At 37.8% G+C, this 6,224-nt stretch overlaps 1 pseudogene; it reads right to left on the reverse strand.

The window, feature by feature from the left end:
* Positions 1–295: 295 nt before the first annotated feature.
* On the reverse strand, positions 296–694 carry LOC102864324 (annotated as a pseudogene).
* Positions 695–6,224: the final 5,530 nt, after the last annotated feature.

Below are 6,224 nucleotides of genomic sequence, written 5' to 3' on the forward strand. Positions count from 1 at the left end.
CTTGGACATTTGGGCTGTTTCCATGGCCTTGCAATGGTAATTAACACTGCTATAAATATTGGCGTACAAGTCTCCGTTTGTGCTTCAGTTCTCATTTTCTCAGGGTATATTCCAAACAGTGGAATAGCTGGGTCATATGGAATTCCTATGTTCAGCTTTTTTTTTTCCCTTTTCATCTTGTACTGTAGTTTAGTCACTCAAACTGCTGGTGGATCTGTTATAAAATCTCCATTTTATTGCTCCTCACTCCCCTCAAAAAAGTAACAAAAGCAATATGCCAAGTTCTTTATTGGTTTCATTTCTTGCATTTGAAATACTCTTCAATGACATCCTTGGCCTGTGATTCTTTGCCATAGTCCTTAACAACTACACAACTGCAGCCGACTACTTTGCGGGGCTTTCCTTCTCGGTCAGTTTTGCAGAGGCCTACCCACTCCCCCAGTTTCTTATTATCATCAACCTTTATCAGGTTGATTTGGTGTTCAGTACAAAGGGCCTCTATTAACTTGACATACATAGGCTCATTACAGTTGGATGCAAGCACACATAGATGGGCTTGGCGCTTGTCTAAGGCTTTTGCAGCTTCGCGGATTCCACGTGCTAGGCCATCGTGGATGAGGGCGGTCTTTAGCACCTCTTGTAAAGCGGTATTAACGTCCATTACACCTCCAGCAGCAATGCCTTCCTCGGCCATGGCGGTGGGTTACAGGTGGGGCGGAATCTTGAATACACCCGGGCCTCCGGACAACTCGGCGGCGACAGGGGAAAAGCTGTTCAGCTTTTTGAGGAAGCTCCAAACTGCCTTCCAGAGTGGTTGTACTGTTTTAAAATCCCACCAAGAGTGTATAAGAGTTCTTATCTCTCCACATCCTCACCAACATTTCATTACTCGCTATCTTGTTAAACTTTGCCACTGTTACTGGGCCGAGATGTATTTAATTTTAATTTTTATTTGCAGCTCTCTTATTGTCAGTGATTTTGAGCATTTCTTCATATGTCTGTTGGTCATTCTAATATCTTTCTCTCTGAAAATTCTTTCCACGTCTTTTGCCCATTTTGTGATTGTGCTTTCAGTCTTCTTCATGTGGAGTCCCAGGAGTATTCTGTAATCTTGCGTTATAAGACTCTTGTCAGAGATGGTATTGCCAAATGTTTGTTCCCAGTTGTTAGGTTTTCTTTTCACCCTCTTGGAAAAAATTTTGATGTACACAGGGATTTACTCTTTAGAAGGTCCCATTCATCTATCCTCTTCAGATTGTGCATTTCTGGGTGTTTCTTTATATCATATACTAGGCCTTCTAAGCTTGATCTAGTTTGTGTCTTATGAATTTTATTGTTTGAGGCTTATCCACCTTGAGGTGACTTTTGTGTATGGTGTGAGATGTGGATCCCGTTTTGGCTTTTGGTAGGTCGCAGTCTAGTTTTGCCAGCACCATTTGTTGAAGAAGTTCTCATTTCCCCCTTTTATGGGGTTTATTTCCTTTTTGGATATCAGTTGACCATAGATAGCTGGGTCTATTTCTGTGTTCTCAATTCTGTTTCATTGATCTATGTGCCTGTCTTTATAACAGTACCATGCTATTTTGGTTACTACGGCTGTGTAGGAGGTTTTGAGGTCAGAGGGTGCTATGCCTCCCACTTAATTTTTGTTTCTCAGAAGTGTTTTCTTATTCGGGGTCTCTTGTCTCTCCAAATAAACTTGATAGTTTCCCCTTTGATTTCCTTGAAACATGCATTTGGTATCTGTATTGAGATTACGTTGAACATGTAGATTGCTTTTGTTAGAATTGTCATTTTCATAAATATTGAGTCTTCTTATCCATGAACAGGGAACATTTTCCCATTTCTTTAGGTCTTTATTGTGTAGAAGACTCTTTCTCTCTCAAAGACTTAATATACTGCTTTTGTTTATATTTAAAAACAAAGCTCTGAAGAAAGAATGTTTAGATAAAGTGTATTAATCATTGTTATGATACAGGGAAAGGTGAAGCACTTTCAAGCTCAGTTTCTGCTACAAGTAGAAAGCTGAGAAATTTATTTCTTCATTTTAGGTGCACAGACAGATACTGTAGGACCTTCTAACACCAGTGCACAGGACAGGCCAAGCATAAAGGCAGATTTCTGCACAGGACAGGCCAAGCATAAAGGCAGATTTCACTCAATGTTTATCCCAAGTTCCTGGTGGAAATTCCCACTTGTACATCTCAATCTACTTTCCATAAACATTCTCTTGATGATTGTTTTATACAGGGCCCATATCCAGTGCACTGAACCTTTGTCCCAGGCTGACATGTAGGAGAGCAATTGAACTTCAGAACTTAAGTCTCTTGCTGTGCTGTTTCCTGCTTTGGAGGAGAAGGGCCAAGTGAGCCAGAAGTTTCAGCAGTTTTTTCTGTAGCTGATAATAAATTTGGTATGTGTGGAGGGCAGAAAGAACAAACTTATTTTCCCTCCTCTAAAATAGGTCCTCTTTCCCTAGGACTTGTTTCAACAAATTCAGAAGAACTGCAGGAAGACAGTGTATTTACCTCTTGGTAATTTGCAATAAAGTATTTTTAAAGGCAACAGATCAAAATTCTGACTACCACTAGGGAAGTAAATGCACACTGAGCATGCCAACGTTTCAGAAGCCTATAAATGAAGAAAGCAACATGGGAGCAAGACAGCCTGGGGTTAAGAACATGGATTTTGAAGTCAGAATAAGTTGAGTGAGTGGCCCTACCACTTAGTGGTTGTGGAACTCTGGAAAAATTCTTTGACTTCCCTTAGCCTCTGTTTTCTCACCTGAAAAATGGGAGTTATAATAACATCTTCCTCCTGAGTTAGTGAACCCAAACACAGCACTGTGGAGTTGATTCCAATGGATAGAGACCCATTATCAGTTTTCTGAAGGTGTAAATTTTTTAAAAAATTCTTTTTATACTATATTTTACTTTGTTATTATTGTTGCTGTATGCCTTCAGGTCAGAAGTGACACATAGCTGACTTTCCAGAGCTTTTTTCAGAGACAGTAAATCACATGGGAGGAGATTGCCCATCGTTCTCCTGCAGAGAAGCTAGTAGATTTGAGCTGCATGCCTTTGGCATTGCAGCACAGCTTCTTATGACAAAATAAAAATAAAAATAGGAATAATTATTTAGCTTTTAAAAATTATTACTTACAAATATTCCAAAGAGTAGTTGACTCTCTGCCAAGCACTTTTGAATAAAATAAAAATAAGATGTAATGAATTTATTTAAAGCAAGAGAAGAGTAAAAGCATCAAGCTAAAGAAGCAGAATGTTGTTATATTATTCTAGAGTTAGGTCTGCACAATTAAAAATAAATTATTGATTTGCATATATTAATTTGTACAGTATTGGTCCACATATTTTATCACCTTGTATCATCAAATCCCCACAGCACCTTGCCTATTCCTTCTCCCTACTCTCTCATCTTCTGTCTCCTTCTCCCTTTATCTTCCTTTTATGAACCTGTTCCTATTTGTTAAGTGCCATAGCCATATTGTCCTTTTGTCAAGTTGTCTCAGGTTGAACCTCCCTTGTCCTGATATTGTACAGTGTTCATCATCTGTACATTCTATTTATGCTATACTTATTCCCTCCACTCCTTAGTTACCCTCCTGTTTTCACAATAGCAGTCTTATGCAGTATTTATCCTTTTGTGACTGAGTTATTTCACTTAGCATAATGTCTTCTAGATTTGACCATTTTGTGTAGTGTTTTATAAATTAGCTGTGCTTTAGTCCTGCATAGCAATCCATTGTGTGAATGTACCATAAGTTCTCTATCCATTTGTTTGTTGATGTGCATTTGGGTTGTTTCCATCTTCTTGCTATTGTGAATAATACCGTGGTGAACATGTTGATGTTGTTGTTATGTGATGTTGAGTTGAATACCCTATTAATAACAGATCTGAACCCTGCCTTATCCTGTGCCATCCTCACACTTCCTGACACATTAGAGCTGTGTCAATCCACCTGTTCAAGGGTCTTTCTCTCCTTTGCTGACCCTCTACAATTCCAAGCATCATGTCCCTCTCCAAGAAATAGCCCCCCTCATCATCCTTGCCTCCAAAGAACATTCTGACTGTACTCTTTCCAAGATATATTTGTTTTTTCTTTTGACAGCCAATGGGATGTTTAGTGCTCTTCTCCAACACCATAGCTCAATAATTCTTCTGTCATCCTATTTATACTTGTACATATTTCCTAGAGTGACCAATCTCTGATTTTCTCTTAGTGAAATAGTTGATTCATATGAGATTTCTATATCCAATCTCTTTAGGAATAACAATAACGTCAACATAGAGAGAGATACCTGGCACAGTAGACAGAAAGCGATGCTACCAACCCAAAGGTGGGTGACTTTTAATCTGAGGCCATTCAAATATCCTCCTTGGTGAAGTGTATTGTCATGTCTTTTGCTCATTTTGTAAATGAATTATCAGTCTTTTTCTTATGGATGGCCTGTAGTATTCTGTAAACTTTAGTTGTGATTTTCTTGTCTGAAATGTCATTGCCAAATATTTTTCCTAGTCTAAGGGTTTTATTTGCACCCAATTGGAAAAGGTTTTTTTTAGAAGGTCCCATTCATTGATTTTGTCCTCTCCTTGTTGTATATTTTTAGTTATCTTTACTAACTCATTCATGGAATAGACTAGGCTTAAGTTGTAATCCTTAATAGGAGAAGATGCTCTTCTTTTATGCCTACAGAACAGCTAGAGTATTCACACCACTGACAGACACATTAGGCACATAACACATTAAGCCACCCTGTAAAGCTAGTCAAAGGATTATGTTAGATAATAGTAACTTTCTATTAAGCTTTTAACATGAGTAATTTACAAGTAGTAACAACCTATGAATCATAGCTATATGAGCAGGCCACTACATTGCTTTGGCATCCACTTAAAAATCTGTTTTAGGGTGGATCAGAATATTAAGTGAAATACGAACACCCATGTCTATTATAGTATTACTCACAATAACAAAGAGAGGGAAGCAGCTCAAGTGCCCACCAACAAGTGAATGTATAGAGAAACTGTGGTACCTTCACCCAATGGAATAAATACTATGCAGCCTTGAAAAAAATGAACTTGTAAAATAATGCACAATATGGGCAAATTTAGAAGACATTATGCTAAATGAGCTATCTCAGTCATAAAAGGACAAATATACTGCATAAGACCACTGTTATTGTAATAGGATAGTTATGGGGTGGGCTTGGGAAGAGCAGGAAAACAGTGGATGGATAATGAACACTACATTGGAATGGATGAAAGGAAGGACAATCTGAAGGAATGGACGATCACCCATTATGTATATGACAATTAAAAACCTGCAACAGCACAAACATTACAAAGAGAATTAGGAGGGGGTAGAGAGGAAGATGTATATGAATGAATAAAAAAAATATGTGAATTTTCACTAAAATCACAATTAAAAAAGAAAATTAAACTAAGAATTACCATATGATCAATTCAAAATCAAAGGCTGACAAAAAATACACCAAGCAAATGGCATACACAAAAAAGCAGGAGTAGCAATACTAATCTCTAATAAAATAGACCTAAGAATGAAAATCACCATAAAAGATAAGGAAGGACACTATCTTACAATTAAAGGAGTATATGAAGGAGTCATTGGTCAATATCTATGTACAAAATAATAGACATGCTAAATACATAAAACAACTGTTAACAGAATTGGAGAATTGTAGAAAAAAATAGACAGCACCACAATAATGGTAGGAGACTTTAACACAACACTCTTACCAAAGGATAGGTCAACCCAAAAGGACCTTAACAAAGATGCAGAAGACCTAAACTACACAGTCAGCCAACTCAACCATGTGATCAATTGATTCCACTCCTAAGAGAAATATTATTCTCTCCCAAGTGAAGTATTATACATAATAGTAAAAAGATGGAAACAACTCTGTCAACAAATGAATGGATAAACAAAATGGGATATAGCCATATAGAATAATATTCAGCCACAAAAAGGAATAAAGTATTTATTTCTGTTATAGATGGACTTTAAAAATTCTAAGCAGTATGCCTACACTGGGGAGCTGATAGCACATCTGTGCCAGGGAGCTGATGCCTGTACCAAGGAACTGACACCTGCACAGGGAGTGATGCGCTAGGGAGTGATACTGGAACTTGAGTGAGGTACTTTGTGGGGGAGTCACTGCTGTTTGGCTAGATCACACGGAAGACCT

This window comes from Elephantulus edwardii, unplaced genomic scaffold (genome assembly GCF_000299155.1).
Source record: "Elephantulus edwardii isolate Elephantulus edwardi_28Jun2011 unplaced genomic scaffold, EleEdw1.0 scaffold00083, whole genome shotgun sequence".
Classification (NCBI taxonomy): domain Eukaryota; kingdom Metazoa; phylum Chordata; class Mammalia; order Macroscelidea; family Macroscelididae; genus Elephantulus; species Elephantulus edwardii.